This window comes from Pinus tabuliformis, chromosome 7, assembly GCF_031772625.1.
Source record: "Pinus tabuliformis cultivar Carrire ecotype Pingquan chromosome 7, CPIR1, whole genome shotgun sequence".
NCBI lineage: Eukaryota > Viridiplantae > Streptophyta > Pinopsida > Pinales > Pinaceae > Pinus > Pinus tabuliformis.
In genome coordinates, this window is record NC_142293.1 from 1,936,806,700 (window position 1) to 1,936,827,718 (window position 21,019).

A 21,019-nucleotide genomic window follows, 5' to 3' on the forward strand; every position below is an offset into this window, starting at 1 on the left:
TTCAAAGCCAAACTCAGATTATTTTTCCTTTCTCTCCTCACAAAAAAAAAGTATTCAAAAGTTCAGATCTTGTCTTGAAACCAAAAGCAAAAAAGACACCTAGATTTCAGTATGGGGAATAGAAATGAACCAAATGGATTTTAATTAGAAAGCTGACACAAAGAAACAATATAAATTTTTTACCAATAAGGGTTATTGGAATTTTTAAGGAAGTTTAGTGGACATAATGAAAAAGTTACAAAGGAGTTTGTAACCAATTTTGATAATGAAAAAATTTAGAGTTGGAAATATTTTTGTTCCCATCACTCCAGAATATTTAGTCCAAGCCACAAGTTTGCCACTGATAGGTGAAGAATACTATAAAGGGAAACGATTTAAAGAGAAAGGATGGAATTTATTTTTTAGAAAACCAGAGAAAAGGAAGGAGAAAAAGTAAAGAATCCCATCTACAAGGAAGGCGAAAAAGGACATGAAGGCATATATATCCTTTTACAGGTTGCTCAATAGGAAGCTTCATCTTCAAGGGTCAGAATGCCAGGTACATCAGCATGGAAGTCAGCATACAGGGACAAAAGATCAAAGAGACAAAGGCAAGCATGAGGACATGCTTGAGAATCAGCAAGGGGGAGATGTTGGCCCTCAATTTTGGTCATCTTTTCCTATCCTAAATCCATTTATTTACCACCATATTCCATCCTATTTCACATATATATGCCTCATTTTAGTCCTATTTTGCATATTCAGGTAACTAAATTAATTTTTTCAATTTTTGGATTTTTTTTGTAAAAATTGGGTTTTAAGAGTAAATTTGGACTGCATTAAAAATTCCCGTAATAGCTTCATGGAAGTCATATGTGCAGGACACCTGGGAGAGATTTGAGTACATATTTGGAAATCTTGGGAACAACGGGTGAAGAAACACCTACTGTTTTAGTCAAACTGAGCAAAAACAGGCTTGACCAACACTAGTGAAATTTGACTTGTCATTCAGGAACTCCTAGTAAAAAGGAGCAGATTTATTATTTTGTCGGATTTTTCCTGATTTTTTGAACTAGACTTGATGACTTCGACCTGTATGGATGGATTAGGATTGATAAGGCTGTTAGAGCCATTATAGAAAAGTTTGTTTATCATTTGATTATTCAAACAAAGTTTATGGACCATTCAAAGGGAGTGTAATTTTGTATTAAGATTATTGGTGACTTTTGAGATAATTTGAAAAATTATTTCTACTATTCTGTTTGTTGTTCATGTTGTGGATGCTTTATTAAGTTAGTTGTAGCTGAAGAGTTCTTCAGGTGTACAAGTGTTAAGATTAGGTATGTTCTATGCTAGAGCAATTTACTTAAATTTTCACAGTTAGCAATCACATCAGCATTAAGATAAACTGCAGATAGAACACAAATATAAATCACAGAAGACAAGCCAAGACAAGAGGACACAAGATATGGCGCAAGCCAGGGACAAACCCCACAATGTGTGGGGAAACCCTTTGATCAAATCTTCTTTTATCTTCAAAGTTCAGCAGAGAGAGAGAGATAAAACAATTACAACAGAAGTCAACACTTTGACTTGTCTAGATCTAAGAGATCAGTTGAAGACATTCTGCTTCAACTGATTCTCTAAGGTGACTCCTTCACCTATCATCGTGCTGCATCTGGTTCTCTTGTTGTACCACTCATACTGCACCATACTTCACTAATCACGTTGCTCATGTCCATGATCTTATCCATCATCATGCTGCCCTTCATTTCCATGGTCTCATGCTGCCCATTATGCTGCATCTTCCATCATCATGCAGCCCTCTTCATCATCATGCTTAACATGCCCATCATGCTGCATCTTCCTTCATCATTCCTTCCGCTGAGATCATCATGATGCACATTCATATTAGTGTCATTGAGATCAAGTTTGTGAGATCATCTTTTATACCACAAGTCAGCAAATCATGGCTTCCACAGGCTGCTCAATAATTTGATTCAAAACTGGTCAACACATTGACCCAATACACAACAACCTTGCCTCCAAATTTGTTGTCCCACACTGCCCTTGACTGTTCCTGGTTAGGGAACTTTAGCACACTGCAACAGCCCTCAAACAGTCCATGAACAGTCCTCAAACAGCCTTCAATACCTGTGGCCCACCTTAGTGTGATCCCTCTACTTCTACGCTGGAGATTAGGGCACAATACAGCCCCAAAACAGACCCACGCAAGTGTTTAGCTGTGGTGGTATGGCCTGCGGCCTACCACACAGCCTACCTGTAACTTACGTTCTGCCCAAACAAATTTCTCTTGCCCTTTCAACGTGCCACAACAGACCTGTCCTTCTCCTTACCTAACTCGGCCTCCCAGCAAGTGTGAACAGACTTCAATACAGCTCCAAAAGGCTCCTACGCTGCCTCTTTCCCACGCTGAAGTGTCCTCTGCCTGCAGCCCAATCTAAGGTAAGAAGTTCGAGTTCCTTTTCTGCGGATTAGGCCTCTTCTTAACAATGATATGACCTGCGTATAAGAGTCTTCAAGAACTGCGTATAAGGTCTCCATGATCAACGTATAAGGTCTCACCATGAACAGCGTATAAGGTCTCTGTTTGCTGTGTGGATAATCCTTATAAGCCTGCGGCTTACTGTGGTTAGGGCATCACTGCGGTTAGGGCATCATCTTTTGCTGCGTATTAGGGTCTCCTCAATGGCTATGGATCTAGCCTTACCCAAGCCTTCCTTTGTTGCGGATAGGGCCTTCCCTTTAGCTGCGTATGAGGCCTCCTTTACTGCGGCCAGATCTTCTTCAACTGCGTACAGGTGTCTCTCCCTTCAACTGCGGCTAAGTGACCTTAGTTGACTGCGTCTAGGGCTCTCTTAGAAGACCCTTTCCACTACGTCCTCCTTGAGAGAGGACAACCTAAACAAGTGGAGAAGACAGATCATATGAAGAGTGTTACCAAATGACTTCAAATCCTCCTCTATTTATACTAAAAACGAGGAGGTTGAATAGAAACGTCGGCTGGGCTTCTAGAGCCTACATAAGAGCTGGTCGGCTTGACTATAATTACATAAACAAAATAAATTCATATCTCCATAAATACTTATCGGAATCAGATGATCTTTAGATCAATCCTACACCTCTCGACGAGAGGGATCCAATAAAAATATCAGCTGCCATAAATAAGCCGACCCACATGGAGTTTTGCCCTAGTTGCCAATTTAACACTCCCTCTCAACTAGGGGGAACTCCATCTGCTGATCCATATGTCCGACTGTACTATCTCTGCTATCAGTGCCCTGCACTGCTCTGCCCATCTTTTCTCAGCTCTGCTGGCTCTGCTCTACTCTACTCAGCTCTGTTGGCTTTGCTTAGCTCTGCTCAGCTCTGCTGGCTCTGCTAGCTCTGCTCAGCTCAGCTCTGTTGGCTCTACTAGCTCTGCTCTGCTTTGCTCTGCTCTGCTCTGCTCAGCTCAGCTCAACGCTGCTGGTTCTGCTAGCTCTACTCTGCTCAGCTCTGCTAAACTATGAAGAAGAAGAATTGATCGAGAATGTCTCATACCATTCTCCACTGACCCGAAGTCAAACTCAGAGTGCGTACCACTGGTCCCAGACCAGTCTCAACCGACCCGAAGTCAGCGTCATAGTATGTACCACTCTCACTGGTTTCGGACCAGTCCTGCACTGACACGAAGTCAGTCTCGGAGTATGTACCACTGGTCCCAAACCAGTCTCAGCCGACCCGAAGTCAGCGTCATAGTATGTACAACTCCTACCACTGGTCCCGGACCAGTACTATTGATCCCAGATCAATGGAGGACATCCTAGCGTAGGGAGTACGGTAGATACAACGATGCATCCATCGGTACTACTATGGTCCCTAACTTCATTTCCCTGCTCATTGATCAGATGAGAGGTACTTCCCATGAGTCCCAGACTGCATGGGTAGGATGCCTCGACAGGAGAACTTAATCAATCCTGTGCTCACAGGAGAACACATCAATCCTGCTACAATCGCCATGGAGAACACATCAATCCAGGCCGCCATGGGGAACACATCAATCCAGGCCTCACAGGAGAACACATCAATCCTGCTACAATCGCCATGGAGAACACATCAATCCAGGCCTCACAGGAGAACACATCAATCCTGCTAAAATCGCCATGGAGAACACATCAATCCAGGCCTCACAGGAGAACACATCAATCCTGCTAAAATCGCCATGGAGAACACATCAATCCAGGCCTCACAGGAGAACACATCAATCCTGCTAAAATCGCCATGGAGAACACATCAATCCAGGCCTCACAGGAGAACTCATCATCCTGCTACACAAGAGAGCGTATCATCTTGTCCCACAAGAGAGCGAATCATCTTGTTCCAGTACGCACCACCAGGGGAGGGTGAGTCACCCTGTGGTCGTATGTTGCTCCAATAGAACTGCAAGCCCCCCAAAGCTCCCAGAGCTCAATGTATGCAACATGCAGGACCCTTTTACAAAGGTCTCTTGACGACTCCAAGTCGTTCGGGGAAATCACAAATTTGATCTTTCCTCAGGGCTCTGTCCTGTACATCATCTCAGTGCGATGGAGCCTCCTTGATCATCGACTTACCATATCCCAGATAAGGCAGTATTTGATGTCTATTTGCTGGAGCAATTGTCAAATACGAGATTCCTCAATAATCAAATCCTATCTCTGGTTGTCACAGAGAATCACAGTGGTATTCATCATGTGTACAAACAGCTCACTGAAGAGCTTCAGCAACCAGACTGCCTCACAGAAGGCCATACTATTAGCAATGTATTCTGCCTTGGTGGTGCTCAGAGTCACCGACTTCTGCTTCCTGCTCATCCAGGATATCAAGGCAGTTCCAAACAGCACTGAGAAGTGCTCTAGTGATCCTCCATACTTCCTGCCCACTCATCATTCGAATAATCATGTGGATTCATATTTCCGGCAGTGTATCTTAATCCATGAGAGATTGTGCCCTGAAGATATCTTAGAAGATTCTTGGCACCAATCTAGTGAGGCTCAACCAAATATGAGCTCACCATGCTAACTGCAACACATATGTTCGAACGGAGGTTCTCCAAGAACATCAATGCGAATGAGTTTATGAAACTCAAAGGCATTTCCCAAATCTGGTCCGACATCATTACCATATAACTTCTGAAAGTTAAGATCTTTGAGGCAGTCACAAGCTTGCATCTTATCTTCCCACATTCAGAATCCAACTCCCTCTCTCCTATAAATGAGAGGGTCTGCACCTGTCAGACATAGGTGCCGGTACGAGAGGTTTATCATCCACAACCTTCGAGTAATGGTTTGAACTTTGGATTGGTTTCACTCCTAGTGAATCTCAGTTGCATTAGACAGCTATCAATCCTCTCATATTATGCCTGAGGTGTTTTTCTTCAAGCCATAGAGGGCTTTCTTCCACCTGTATACATGAGATTCCTTGATCATGATTCTCAAACTCCTCGGGTTGTTCCAAACCTGTGAACCTGCTGCATGAGGGGAATGGTACCCTTATAATATTTTCCTTTGGTACATTTCAGACATGTACCTTCATGCTTCCTTTTGAATTCAAGCATTCTAGTCACCATTTGACTCACAGACCTCTAGAGCTGAGTCAATGGACATGGTCCCCAGTGGACTTCCTGCAACTTGATAAAACCCTGAACTCAAAAACATCTTTAAAAGATCTATTTTCAAACACGTACCTTTCCATCGATAAGTGCCACCCTGCAACCTTTGACTTCCATTTCCGAGATGGACATCAGGTTCGATTAGGTACATAAAAGAGATTTTGGGGTTCCTTGCTTTCGTGGAAGAGTCGAACATTTCCTTGATGACCTGCATTACGAATCATTCTTTTGATCATTGAAGATGTCCCAAGAATGATTGTTATCTTCATCAAGAGATGTATCTCTGCCATTCGAACACTCCTTCGCATAACGGCCGAACTTATTTCAACAAGGCATCCGCCTTTCCTTCCACCCTTAGATCCGAACATCCCAATGAAGTGATCTTAAGATGGACCATCAAAATCTTCCGCTGCGCCATTCTGATAACATTCTTTGCTTTGAATTCATCCTCGGTGAATTATAAGGAACCCATTGATCCTTCTGTCTTGTCCCAACTGTCTTCGGTGATTGCTATTTCACTCTTGCTTGGGCATTGTCTTCACCTCAACTCTGATACCATGTTAAGATTAGGTATGTTCTATGCTAGAGCAATTTACTTAAATTTTCACAGTTAGCAATCACATCAGCATTAAGATAAACTGCAGATAGAACACAAATATAAATCGCAGAAGACAAGCCAAGACAAGAGGACACAAGATATGGCGCAAGCCAGGGACAAACCCCACAATGTGTGGGGAAACCCTTTGATCAAATCTTCTTTTATCTTCAAAGTTCAGCAGAGAGAGAGAGATAAAACAATTACAACAGAAGTCAACACTTTGACTTGTCTAGATCTAAGCATAGATCATCTTCTATAACAATGAGATCAGTTGAAGACATTCTGCTTCAACTGATTCTCTAAGGTCACTCCTTCACCTATCATCGTGCTGCATCTGGTTCTCTTGTTGTACCACTCATACTGCACCATACTTCACTAATCACGTTGCTCATGTCCATGATCTTATCCATCATCATGCTGCCCTTCATTTCCATGGTCTCATGCTGCCCATTATGCTGCATCTTCCATCATCATGCAACCCTCTTCATCATCATGCTTAACATGCCCATCATGCTGCATCTTCCTTCATCATTCCTTCCGTTGAGATCATCATGATGCACATTCATATTAGTGTCATTGAGATCAAGTTTGTGAGATCATCTTTTATACCACAAGTCAGCAAATCATGGCTTCCACAGGCTGCTCAATAATTTGATTCAAAACTGGTCAACACATTGACCCAATACACAACAACCTTGCCTCCAAATCTGTTGTCCCACACTGCCCTTGACTGTTCCTGGTTAGGGCACTTTAGCACACTGCAACAGCCCTCAAACAGTCCATGAACAGTCCTCAAACAGCCTTCAATACCTGTGGCCCACCTTAGTGTGATCCCTCTACTTCTACGCTGGAGATTAGGGCACAATACAGCCCCAAAACAAACCCACGCAAGTGTTTAGCTGTGGTGGTATGGCCTGCGGCCTACCACACAGCCTACCTGTAACTTACGTTCTGCCCAAACAGAGTTCTCTTGCCCTTTCAACGTGCCACAACAGACCTGCCCTTCTCCTTACCTAACTCGGCCTCCCAGCAAGTGTGAACAGACTTCAATACAGCTCCAAAAGGCTCCTACGCTGCCTCTTTCCCACGCTGAAGTGTCCTCTGCCTGCAGCCCAATCTAAGGTAAGAAGTTCGAGTTCCTTTTCTGCGGATTAGGCCTCTTCTTAACAATGATATGACCTGCGTATAAGAGTCTTCAAGAACTGCGTATAAGGTCTCCATGATCAACGTATAAGGTCTCACCATGAACAGCGTATAAGGTCTCTGTTTGCTGCGTGGATCATCCTTATAAGCCTGCGGCTTACTGTGGTTAGGGCATCACTGCGGTTAGGGCATCATCTTTTGCTGCGTATTAGGGTCTCCTCAATGGCTGTGGATCTAGCCTTACCCAAGCCTTCCTTTGTTGCGGATAGGGCCTTCCCTTTAGCTGCGTATGAGGCCTCCTTTACTGCGGCCAGATCTTCTTCAACTGCGTACAGGTGTCTCTCCCTTCAACTGCGGCTAAGTGACCTTAGTTGACTGCGTCTAGGGCTCTCTTAGAAGACCCTTTCCACTACGTCCTCCTTGAGAGAGGACAACCCAAACAAGTGGAGAAGAGAGATCATATGAAGAGTGTTACCAAATGACTTCAAATCCTCCTCTATTTATACTAAAAACGAGGAGGTTGAATAGACACGTCGGCTGGGCTTCTAGAGCCTACATAAGAGCTGGTCGGCTTGACTATAATTACATAAACAAAATAAATTCATATCTCCATAAATACTTATCGGAATCGGATGATCTTTAGATCAATCCTACACCTCTCGACGAGAGGGATCCAATAAAAATATCAGCTGCCATAAATAAGCCGACCCACATGGAGTTTTTCCCTAGTTGCCAATTTAACAACAAGGCAAGGTTGGAGGGCCCCCATACCAAGCTAAGTACACTTTGGTTAAATTTTGTATAAATTAGCATAGTTTTGATTCAATATTTCTTGTTTCAGTTTTATGATTCAGTTACTTAGATGTGTTATGATTTATGTATGATTTTTGGATGATTTTGGTTTAAAATCTAATTTGCGTATGAAAGAATAACCAAGGATTTAAGTTAAATTCTCTTTCTATCAAATTATGAATAACAACTAAAAATCATCCTTTTGCATTTCTTGAATTGTTTCTTGAATTCCAGTTTATGATTTGATGTAATGGTAATGTTGTTGGAGTAGAACTGTGAGGAAGGACAACCAGGACCTCCTAAGTTAGGAGTCTCTTCTCTTGCTTTCTACACATCACAAACTGTTGCTTTTTAGTTTCTCTTCTTGATCACAATACTATGGGGAAGGACAACCAGGACCTCCCAAGTTAGGAGCTTCTTCCTTCCCTTACTACATCTTGAATCAGAGACTTTTTAGTTACTTTAAACTTAGAAATTCTTTGTAATATGCATTTCCCTTAACATTTGAGCCTTGCCTTCCAAAATTGACTTTACTTGAAATCCATATAATTTGGACGTGCTTCCAAGTTTACAAACCCAAATTGACAAGTAAAACACCCGCGTTAGTTTACTTAGTAAATTTAACTAACAATCACTTTGATCATCCTTTGCACATCAAGCAATCAACACAATCAACCTTACAACATTAAGCAAACTCAACAACATGCAACCTCATCAACATAACTATGATCATTTGAAAACGATGTGATCGAGGTGGATATTGGTGGCCACTTGCCTATTCCACCTAGTCAGCCCAATTAGTTTCATTTGTTTCCTTGTTCATTTCAACGTTTACTATTTTTAGCAGTTTTTTGGGTCCTGAACTTTCAGAGCAATTTTGACCCCCTAAACGGTGTTTTTTGGGGTCTTCAGCAGGCCTATGACCATAGGCAAGGGTTTGTGTCGAAACCTTTAGTACTCAGCGAGACCCTTCCAAAAAGGTATTATATGGGGAAAACAGAGATAATATGACCAAGTTATGACCCCGTGAAGTTGGGTGTCCAACTAACCCCAACAGGGCCCACAAACTCTTAGTGTTACATCTCTTGGGGTTAGGGTTTTGGTTGTTTAGGGTTTTCTCATGTTTTCTAATAATAAATAGGCCCTTGAGCCTCATTGTAACACAATTTAGAGGCATGTAGCCACCACATCTCTTCTCAGAGATAAGCTACTAGCACTCGAGCTATATTATTTCCATTATGTTTGTAAGCATAGGTCAATATTTTTCTATTAATGAAATGAAGTGTTTTTCTACTGCATCTATGTGTTTATGATTATATCTGTAGTTTTTGCGTTCCTATTTAAGTTCGGATCAATGGTATCAGAGCGGTATGCTCTTTCTCTATTTTTCTTTGCATGTCCCCAACGAGGTCAGGGTATAAGGAGTTACGGTTTGATATGGTTGAACCATTGCAAGATCAGCCTCACAAAACCCAACGACCTCCCATGGTGGAAGAAAATAAAGACAAGGGGGTAAGAGATCCTTTCAAAATGTTGCTCAAGGAAGCCCTCGAGTGACATAGGGATGCAATGATGGATAACTCTGCCCAGATCCTTCGACGACTACCCATAAGAAATGCATCTTCATCCAACAGCCACTCTGGAGGCCCCACTTTTTTTAAGGTACAAGTTAAATTCGATATTCCCATATTCGAAGCCCTGATATATGCAGACACCATAGATAAATGGTTAAATCTATTGGAAGGATATTTTTCAGCTCATGACTTTTCCAATATGGAAAAGATTACTTTTGCACTTCTTAAAGCCGCCCCACATGTCAAGGATTGGTGGGAAACCTACTGTGAACAAAAGGACGAGAGTGAACCCTCGTTGTTTTCAGCGGCACCCACATGAAATTATTTCTGAGATGCCATCAAGGAATAATATTACCCTGTCGGGAGGTATGAAGACAAATACATAAAGTGGACCACGCTACGACAGGGAAGGGACCAAGATGTGCCAGAGTTCACAAATACTTTCCATACCCTTCACATGAAGCTGCGTATCAAGGATACTGAGCGGCATTTGGTGCTCAAGTACCACGATTGTCTACACAAGTACATCCCAGATGAGATGGAGTTCCCGGACATTTCCTCGCTCGGCACGACGTATTGGTACATTGTCAATATTGAGGAGAAGTTTAAACAGAAGAAGTGAGACTTTAGATCTGTGAATCAAAAGTAAGGAAAAGGCACCCCCAGACCACAGAACAAAGGACCAAGCCAAGGCAGCACTACCCAGGACAACCTGCCGAAGTCGCAAGAAAAGAACAACACCTCGAAGATGAAGGACATGGGAAAATGGTGTGAGTTCCATAAGAGCTCCACTCACAATACAAGTGAGTGTAGGGCCAAGCAGTCACTGCTGGTTGAGCTGAAGGCTTCTGAATCATATGGAGGTTCCAACTCAGAATAAAAACCCAATAAGGGAACTGACAAAGGGAAGCAAATCATTGATGCAGAGCCTAGTGCCACCGTTTCCATCACCAAGATCTAGAATATTGAGCCTGAAGATTGAAAAGAGGGGGAACGCCTCTTCCACTCATAGATGTGGGTGAAGGGTTCTTCACTGCAGTTCATTGTTGACAGTAGGAGCCAAATTCACCAAGGATGAGATCTTTGTGTCAACTAGTAGTGTTGCCTTCCCTACAAAATCAAGCCCTTCACGGATGAGGTACTATGTGACGCTGCTCCTCTTGAATTTCGCGATGTATTGTTAGGACAACCATATTTGTGGAATTGCCATCGATCTGACCTCGGGTGCGCCGCTACCCAATGGACCGATCTATTGACGCTCTATTGTGGAGAATAATGAGATCAAGAGGTAGACTCAGGAACTATTACAGAAAGGGAACATTAGGCCAAACTTATCACCTTGTGGGAGCCCGATTGTATTGGTATAGAAGAAGGATGGGACCTGGAGGCTCTGTATTGACTATTGGGTGCTGAACAAGATCATTGTCTGGAATAGGTACCCAATCCCATGGATTGATGACCTTCTAGACTAGCTCAAGGGGGCCAAATATTTCAGCAAGATTGACTTGAAGTCAGGTTATCACCAAGTGCCTATCGAACCCTCCGATGTGTAGAAGACTACCTTCAAATCCAAGGAGGGCCTTTTCAAATGGTTGGTCATGCCGTTCAGATTGACGAACGCCCCTGCAACCTTCATGAGACTGATTGACGACATCTTGCAACCCTTCGCCAATGCATTCGTGGTGGTGTATTTAGCTGACATCTTGATCTTCAACCAGAGTTGGGAAGAGAAACTCCACCATGTTCGACAGGTCCTTCAAACCCTGCCCCAACACAATTTGTGTGCTAACTTGGAGAAATGCACCTTTGTCCTGACCCGGGATCAATATCTGGGGTACATCATTGATGAGCAGGGTGTACATGTGGACCCATCCAAGATACAAGTCATTTAGGATTGGCCGGCCCCAACCACTCTAACAAATCTCTGCAACTTTTTGGGTCTTGCCAATTTCTACATAGGTTCATGTTGGGGTTGTCTCATATCACTTGGCATTTAAGTCAAGTCACCAAGGATGAAGCGAAAGAAAAGTTTTTTTGGTCAGAAACCCAACAACAAGCATTCTCCGAGTTGAAGAATCGCCTCTATTTTGCACTAGTGCTCACATTACTAGACTCGCAACAACCATTTGAGATTACAACAGATGCCTCTGACTATGCTATTGGTGCGGTTCTTACTAAGCATGGTCATCTAGTGGCTTAACATAGTGAGACACTTTCAGACACCATCCGAAAGTACCCCACTTACGACAAAGAAATGTATTCCATTGTGCAGGCCTACCGTCAATGGAAGCATTACATTATGCGGAAGGAAATAGGCATCCACACAGACCATCAACCTCTACAGTTCATACGAACACAAAGGATGTTGTAGAACGATCACCATTAGAAATGGTCCACCTATTTGCAATAGTTCCATTTGAACATTAAGTATAAGAAGGGCAACACCAATAATGTTGTTGATTGCCTCAACCGACCATCGGTCATGGCGCTAATCACTGTGCTCAACTCCTGTGGGCACAAGATATCGGGGTGGCCGCATCTTTACAAGAGGGATCTAGAATTTTGCAGCATATACCAGACACTCCTGGAAGGGAAGCAAGTTCCAATTTTTCACCTTCAGGATGCATTGTTATGCCACTTGGGACACATCTGTGTTCCTTCAAGTGAGTGTGCCAAGGTGATTTGGGAGGTGCACTACAGTCGAGTCGTAGGAAATTTCGGAGTAGAGAAAACAATGGCGGTATTGCAGAAGTATTTTTATTGGCCGAAACTTCGTCGAGATGTTGGGAAGTACATTAGATCCTGCACTGCTTGTGCCATTTCCAAACCAACCATAAAGAAGCAAGGCCTGTATACTCCTCTACCTACTCCTAGCTGGCTTTGGGAACCTGTCTACATGGATTACATGTTGGGCCTTCCTTCTACTAAGCACGACAACGATTTCATTTTCGTGGTCATCGACAAATTCTCTAAGATGGCCATCATGGCGACCTGCAAGAAGAGTATCATAGTAGAGGCCACTACTAAGCTCTTCTTTGAGTGAGTATGGGTACACTTTGGGACCCACAGTCCATTGTCTTAGATCGGGACAATAGATTCCTGAGTTCATTTTGGCCAAATCTTTGGTCGATGCTGGATACAAAACTTACTAAGTCCACAACTTTCCATCCCCAAACTGATGGCCAAGTAAAGGTTTTCAATGGGATGATCATACACATTCTGCACATGTACAAATCGAAGCATCCATGCACATGGGATGAAATTCTCCCCTATGTCCAACACAACTACAAAAGAGCTCTCCATAGCTCAATAGGCCACAACCCCTTTCAGGTAGGGTTGGTATTTAAACCATTATGCCCCATTGATGCGGCCATACCATTTGCAGCCACTCAGGTAGATTCAACTCACGTTCAGTCTGAATCCAAAAGGGCTAACAACTTCATTGATCACATTCAACAAATCCTCTAGTAGGTCCATGATATATTGGACAGAGCCAATGCTAAGTACAAGCAGCGCCATGATCAACATCGAGTGTCGCACAATTTCCATGTGGGCGACAAAGTTTGCCTACATTTGTAGAAGGAGTGCCTTGTTGGACCCCACCGCAAGCTCGACCACTCTGATATGGGCCATACAACATCACCAAGGTCGTCGGTGATAATACCTTCGAGCTTAGCATCCCACCGTTCCTTTGTCTGCACCTAGTGTTAAATGTATATTGCCTCCGGCCATACTTTCCACCATTGTTGGACATATCTGACATTGCAGAATAGCTCACACCAACAAAGCTCAACCCGGACTGCATGGAATAGGACACAATTAATCAGATCATGGACACACAGATCAAGAACACTCGCCAGCAGAGGATACAACTATATCGAGTTGTCAAAGAAGACCAACTCCTTCACTAGGGAAAGTGGTTCACCAAGGACCAGGTTCAATAGAAATTTCCTCACCTCATGGAGGCTCTGCATGCAATGGGGACCATTGCTTCCTAAGGGGGGAGGAATGATCCAGATCGATATTAGTGGCCACCCGCCTATTCCACCTAGACCCCCCAGTTAGTTTCATTTGTTTCCTTGTTCATTTCATCATTTACTATTTTTAACAGTTTTTCGGGTCTTGAACTTTCGGGGAAGTTTTGACCCCCTAAACGATGTTTTTTTTGGGGTTTGCAGTAGGCCCATAGCCATAAGCAAGGGAGTGTGGTGAAACCTGTAGTACTCAGAGAGACCTTTCCAACAAGGTATCATACATGCCAAACGAAGATAATATGACCAAGTTACGACCCCGAGAAGTTGGCTACCCAACTAACCCCAACAGGGCCCACAAACTCTTGGTGTTACATCTCCTGGGGTTAGGGTTTTGGTTGTTTAGGGTTTTCTAATGTTTTCCAATAATATATAGTCCCTTGAGCTTCAGTGTAACATAGTTCAGAGGCGTGTAGTTGCCACATCTCTTCTTAGAGATAAGTTACCATCGCCCGAGCTATCTTATTTCCATTCTGTTTGTAAGCATAGTTCAATATTTTTCTATTAATGAAATGAAGTGTTTTTCTGCTGCATCTCTATGTTTATGATAATATCTATAGTTTTTTCATTCCTGTTTAAGCTCGGATCACGATGCCAACTTTTACAACACATGGATCCTTAAACAAATGGACAAAGAAACCAACCAGGGGATCATATCTAGTTCATTCCCCCCAAATTTCCAATGTCTTTGTCATCAAGTTTAAGTCACCCCTAATTATTGCATTTTCATATTTGACCTTATCTAGATCTTAAAACTCTCCCATAACATTTTCCAATCTCCATAAGTGCCAGATAGATTGTCAATAAATAATTATTTCCCCGATTCCTTAGACTTTAGCTCTCTTAGGAGATCTACATGTCAAATGATAAATTAATGAGATCCAATGAATTTTTCCATCTTGTAACAATACTACTTGATCATCCCTCAAAATCAATGAACCTAAAAAACCAACCGTTTAAAATAGTTCACAATAAATCCTTTGTTTTCTTCCCCTCACACATGATTTCTTGAGGTAATATAACATATGGTATGTAATCAGTAAAATGCCTTTTGAGGACTAGTTTTTTGTGGGTGCACCCTACCCTTATCACAATTAGTGACATAATTATCATGGTATCACCCTTTCTAAGTATTTCCTTGCTCTAAGGGTACCTTTTGTCATCATTTGTTTATGTTCTTTAACCTATTTTATGGAGTTCTTCTTTGCTAACTCTAGGTAGGTATTTTGTCTCACCAATGAAACTTGCTCTATTTATTTTGCTAGATCACCTTCCATCCCTTCTTCCTCTATTAGGGCATTATCCTTTATAGGCTTTAGATTATATATGGGACTAATTCTCCCATTATATTTTCTTTATCTTAGATTATATATGGGTATAATTCTCCCATTATATTTTCTTGGTCTTAGATTGCATATGGGTCTAATTCTTCCATCATCCTCTAGGAAAATTCCCCAAACTCTTGGTTGAAAGAATTTACATTGGATTTTCCTAACAACTGTGCTCTACCCATACTTGTTAGACCAAGATTAATTACTCTACAATATTGTTTCTATCAATGTGAAATCATATTTATACAATTAAGTGTCTCTTTATTTCATTAAACAAGAGTCTATCCATTTTCATATTCTCCTAATTATTTTCAATTTTATTTACAAGGACAAAAATCCCAAAGAATTATGCCTAATATCCCCCCAAAACATCATTCTAAAATTTTCAATTTTTCTCTTTTGAGTGCTTTGGTGAGGATGTTCACAATTCATTCATTTGTGGAACATTGTCTCAATTGAATAGCCTTGGCCTCTACATGATATCAAATCAAATGATACTTTGTGTTTTTGACTTTGGTTCGATCGTGGAATCTAAGATTTTTAGCCAACTTGACTGCAAAAGTATTGTCGACTACGAGAGGTGTAGAATTCACTTATTTCTCTTGCAAATCTTCAAATATTTTCTTGAGCCATGTAATCATCCTTTTTTGCTTTTGCAAATACCACATATTTTGCCTCTGTTATGGAAATCGTTAGAACTAACTATTTGCATGACCTCAAGGAGACAGTTGTTGATCCAAGACTCATGAGATAGATTGAAGCTGACACTCCATTTTCTTTGTCCCCAAAAAAGTCTGAATCAAAATATCCAATCACGCTAAAGTCATCCAAATGTGAATGTTTGAGTCCAAAGTATTAATTCCCTTTAATGTACTTCATAGTTCTAGCAAAATAATGTGCTTCGCAAGGATTTTGCATAAATTTGGAAAGAATCCAAACAAAAAATGAAATATTTGGTTCGTAGTGGTGAGACAGGTAAGAATTCCCACAAGTTGTTTGTACTTGGTTGCATCCTCAAATCCATTTTCTTCTTTTGATGTGATCCTAAAATTTGTTCTATCAAACTAGTAAGAGGATTGCATTCATCCATGCCATACTTATTCAATAATTCTCCAATTTACTTCTTTTGGGAGATAAATATGTAATTTAGATGTCGAATCACTTCAATGCCCAATTTGAAGTGAAGATGTTCCAAATTTGTCATCTGTGGATGCAATATAGATTTTATTGTTCTCTGTCACTAATATATCATCTATATACACTGCAAGATATACAACAATTTTTCCCAACCTTATTGGAAATAGAATTTCATCATCAATAATAAAGTGTTTGAAATTTAATTTGGAAAGATGTTAAGTTAACTTTTCATACAAGGCTCACGGTGCTTGTTTTAAGCCATATAAGGATTTGATGAGTTTACATACTTTATGTTCACTTAACAACAAAACCTTCTACATGAGACATGAGTACATTCTCTCTCAAGTCTCCATTCAAGAAAGTAATCTTCACATCCATTTGATGAACTTTCCATCTATTAAAAGTTGTGAAGGAAAAGAGAGTCTGAATGGTGGCCCATTTTGTTATGGGAGAAAAAGTCTCATCATAATCAACACCTTATTTATGTGGAAATAATTTTTCCATGAGTCTTGCTTTGTGTTTGTCAAGTGAGACATCTGATTTGTACTTGTGCTTGTAGATCCACTTGTAGCCAATTGATTTGTTTGTAACTAGAGGTTCCACCAACTTCCATGTTCCATTATGTAGAAATTTTGAATAATATGACACTTATTCAACAGAGATTATCCCGATTATACACTATTGTGGAAAACATGCATAATACATAACCTCCTCTACATTGATCATCAATTTACAGAAGCAGAAACAATAACATGTGCACATAGAAGCATCAATCGCACATATCAACACAGTATTTTCCCGGGGAAAGCATCTCGCTAAAAACCCCAACTATCTGTATATTATATTGATTGAGAACATGTAACAATAAATAGTACAATACTCCTCACAAGTATCCATCACTATCTTGTTGTAGGGAAAAGTATCCGACTCGGATGACCCTATCCCACTCTAAGGGTGATAGTTCCTTAGCAACAACTGTAAAACAAACTACTTAAGGTTTACTTCTTTATGAAAGCAAAAGAGAATGGAGAAATGCACTAACCGTTGCCTTGCGCTTAATGTCGAATCCAAACTCTTCTCTTTGGCCGCTTGCTCCTAGCTCCTTGTTCTTTTGCTTGCCCAGCTACAATGGGATCCTGCAAAATAACAAAGAAGGAAACTACAAGAGGCATGCAATCATAACTGGTTCATGGATTAGTGTAAACCAAACATGCAATCATCACAATATATTATTGAAACAAGAGCACATAGAAGAACCTCAATAGCTTTTATTAATGAAGAAATAAAGGTTCTGAGAGTATTACAACCATTGAAGGCTCCAACCCAGCAACACCTCCCAGCAGAAAGAATTGCTCCTCTTCACCTCTCTCAAACAATCACCCAATAACTCAATAGTGAAACCAACAGCATATCATTACTTTGCACAAAATTCCAGCCTCCTGAGCTCATAGGAGAGAGCTCAATATATAGATGAATTGAGAAAGGATGAGTCAGCTTGCAACTGATGTGTAGCTGCCTTGTGTCCTCTCTCTCTTCAGTTAATCTTTAGTTGATCTTCAGTTCTTGAGTCCACTTGGAGAACCTTGCTTCCACTTGGAGAAACAGAGCCTCTGACTCATCACAAGGCGAAATCCCTGATCCAAGTGTCATTTTTGGAAGATTCCAGAGCAATGACTCAGTGTGCCACTTGTCCCATCTCGCTCAGCGCAGGTGGCCTTTGTCCCACTTGCTTTGCAACGCAGGTACACCATGGAGCAACTGAGTTTCAGCGCAGAAACCTAGTGGAGCACCTGCTTTGATTTCAGGATTGCTTGTTTTTGAGTGTTTTCAAGTGGAGAACTGATTTGAGAGCTGTTGGTTTGCTGACCTTGTTCCTCTAGGGGTAGGAACATCATGTTTAGGGAACTTTGGATCCCTTGGATCATTGACAATTCATGCTTGTTGCTGTAAGGCACAAAATTGTCTATAACAGATGCCCCCTAAAGTATGAGGTCGTTTATCGGGTGAAATGCTTTATTGAGAGGATTCGAAGTTCATTCAATCTGCTGAGAAGTGTCCTGTAATAAGATACAATACAATACATTATTTTTCATACATTTTCATGATCTAGCTGAGGCGGGCATTCCCATGCTCAGCTTTATAAATACATTTTGGTACATAGAACAGACGATCGTCTGATTGTAGACTGATAATTCTCTGCTGAAATTATCATCCTTTGAGAAGGATGATCATCTGCTGTAATGATGTACATATCAAATGTCTTTATGTCCTGAATATATATCGCAGCCCGGATGGATGAAACTAGATCCGGGGTCTTCAATCTCTTCCGATCTTCACTCGATGTACAAGTTGATCCATGTGAGAATTTCTTGAAGTCGAACATGGAAAGACATCGCTTGATTACCGGTCAATGATGTAAACCGTTAACAAGCGCGAGAGGAATCACCGATAAGGATGATGACCCTCAAGGTACGGCAGTACAATTCACATGGTGGGAATAAAGGACTTGGCATCGACCACCATGCAAAATCTTCTGGTCGAAGGTCATTGATGTATACCTGTCGCCGGAAGTGAGAAACTTGCCATTGAGGCATGCAAGCTTCAAAGTACTGAGGGGGGTGTTCCTAGATCAACTCCTTGGATAATGAGCTGATGTCGACAAGGAGCGATCTGTCAAAGGAGGGCCTTAATGAATCCCACATCAGTGACACGGAACGGAGCTAGTGATTGTGATGAGGTGAAAACAAACTGTGATGTATGATTCAGGGTGGCGGTCATGAAGGATAATGTATGGCAGTGGGTGGAACACGGTTGACTCTTTACAGAACCACATCTCTTGAACATATAACGACACTGATGTGATGGATTGGTAGCATTACCCCAATTGTGGATGGTGTGGCGAGGACCATGGTTATGAGACCGGTGAATGAAACAACCCAACCCGATGTGATACGGAGGACAAAGTGTCATGTTCAAGAGCGACTTGCTACCATTAATGCTGTGAGGTTCTCCCAATTTTTCCCCAGTCATTGCTGACCAGTACCTCTTTATTTTTGTCAAGCTTGAGGAGGATAACATATGCTTGTTCTATAACCTGCCCTTCGGGCAAGCCCATCGCTATGTTTTAACGAGCCCAGCGATAGGGAAACTCGTTCTCGTCTAAAGACAAGTTTGTCGCTATTTAATCATTTTAACGAGTCTAACGACAAAGAAAACTCGGTCCTTTTCATTTTTAGAGAGTCTGAAAAAGTACGAAAAGTTAACTCCAAAATTCCTTTTTCGTCTTCTAATCCCTTAAGTCCGAAAAAGTATAAAACAATACAGAAGGGATGAATTTTCGATTTCTTTAACGAGTCGAACAAAACAAGCGCTCGATCTTTTTGTGTAATAATCCCTCAGGTCCAAAAAGATTAAAATCTAGAGGAGGGATAGCTCTTCTTGTCCTTTAACGAGCTGGAAGGCCAAAACTCGGCAAACTTTTCATATTTTACGAGTCAGTGAAAAGAGCTCAAAGAAGACTCGTCTTTTGAGGAACGAGTGATGAACAGGGATAGCAGCAGATTCCAGGTACAGGTTGGAACTCTCCAATTACGGCAGTGTCACAAGGATGGCTAAATGAAATCACTCTTCGCAGCTGTTCCTCAAAATGGGTAAACAAACATATGGAGGTGAACGATTGGCCAAATGAACGGATGGAGGTGATGGCATATAAACACGACCAAGGGCTTTTAATATGGCTTTCAAAGGTTACATTTCTCGAGGTTGTTTACTGGTTCATTTTTTCTGGATGAGCTTGAACTGTAGGGAAAGATTGCTCACAACTTGTGTTTATTTTTTAACGAGCATGAACTCTGTACAAAACTGCTCGATTCTTGCGTTTATTTTTTAACGAGCATGAACATTGCTAAAACTGCTCAATTTATACCAGTCTTAATACAAGGAATGCTTTAGGTGAGGTAATCTTATTTAAGGAGCGATACCTCACTAATTACTCCAATTTGGCAGGTTTTAACTTTTTCCCTTCATCCTTTCTTTATGCAAGCTGGAAACGGCTAATCCTACGAGTTTAACGGGTTAGACCTACAGGTTTAAAGGGAGGACCTAAAAATTTAAAAAAATAAATAGTCGTCCCGTGCTTGCACTCCAAAAGGTTTGCATGCCCCCAGGTATAAAGTATAATTTCGAGATTCTGTCCTCTTACTTATTATCCGAAAAATGGTTTTTGTTTGCTGCCGCAAACTAAACTCTCTTTTCGGCGATGTCTATCATTAGGTTGCTAAGGATGGTGACTACTTGTTGCAACAATTTCCTCTCTTTCTTTGAAGACTGCCCCTACTTCTCTTTTAAAACATATTGTTTTAATGGGTGAGGCTTGACATTCAAAGATGGTGCCTTCTTGCTGCCACAAATAGACCCCCTCCTTAGGAGAGCCCACTTCTTTAGACAAAGGGAGCGATTCTTCCGCTTCAACATAACTTTGACACAAGAATTTTATCCTAGAACAACCCTCTCTTCCTTTTTCGGACGGGGTACGGACTAGTCCATTCTTCTGCGGAAATTACCTTTATACCTAAGGTTTTCTCTGCCCGAGGCAGGCCAGGGTGCATGCCCCCTGGGTCCCAGTTCTTTTCTTTCCGAATTACTCGCATTCATCGGGAAGTAGGACCGGGGGTGGTGGCATTCCTTGAGTGAATAGACCGTTAAGGGATGGTATTTGACTATTTGCAATGCGTGATCCTGGAAATGAAAGTTGGTCTACGAGCTTGACCATTCTTCCTTCG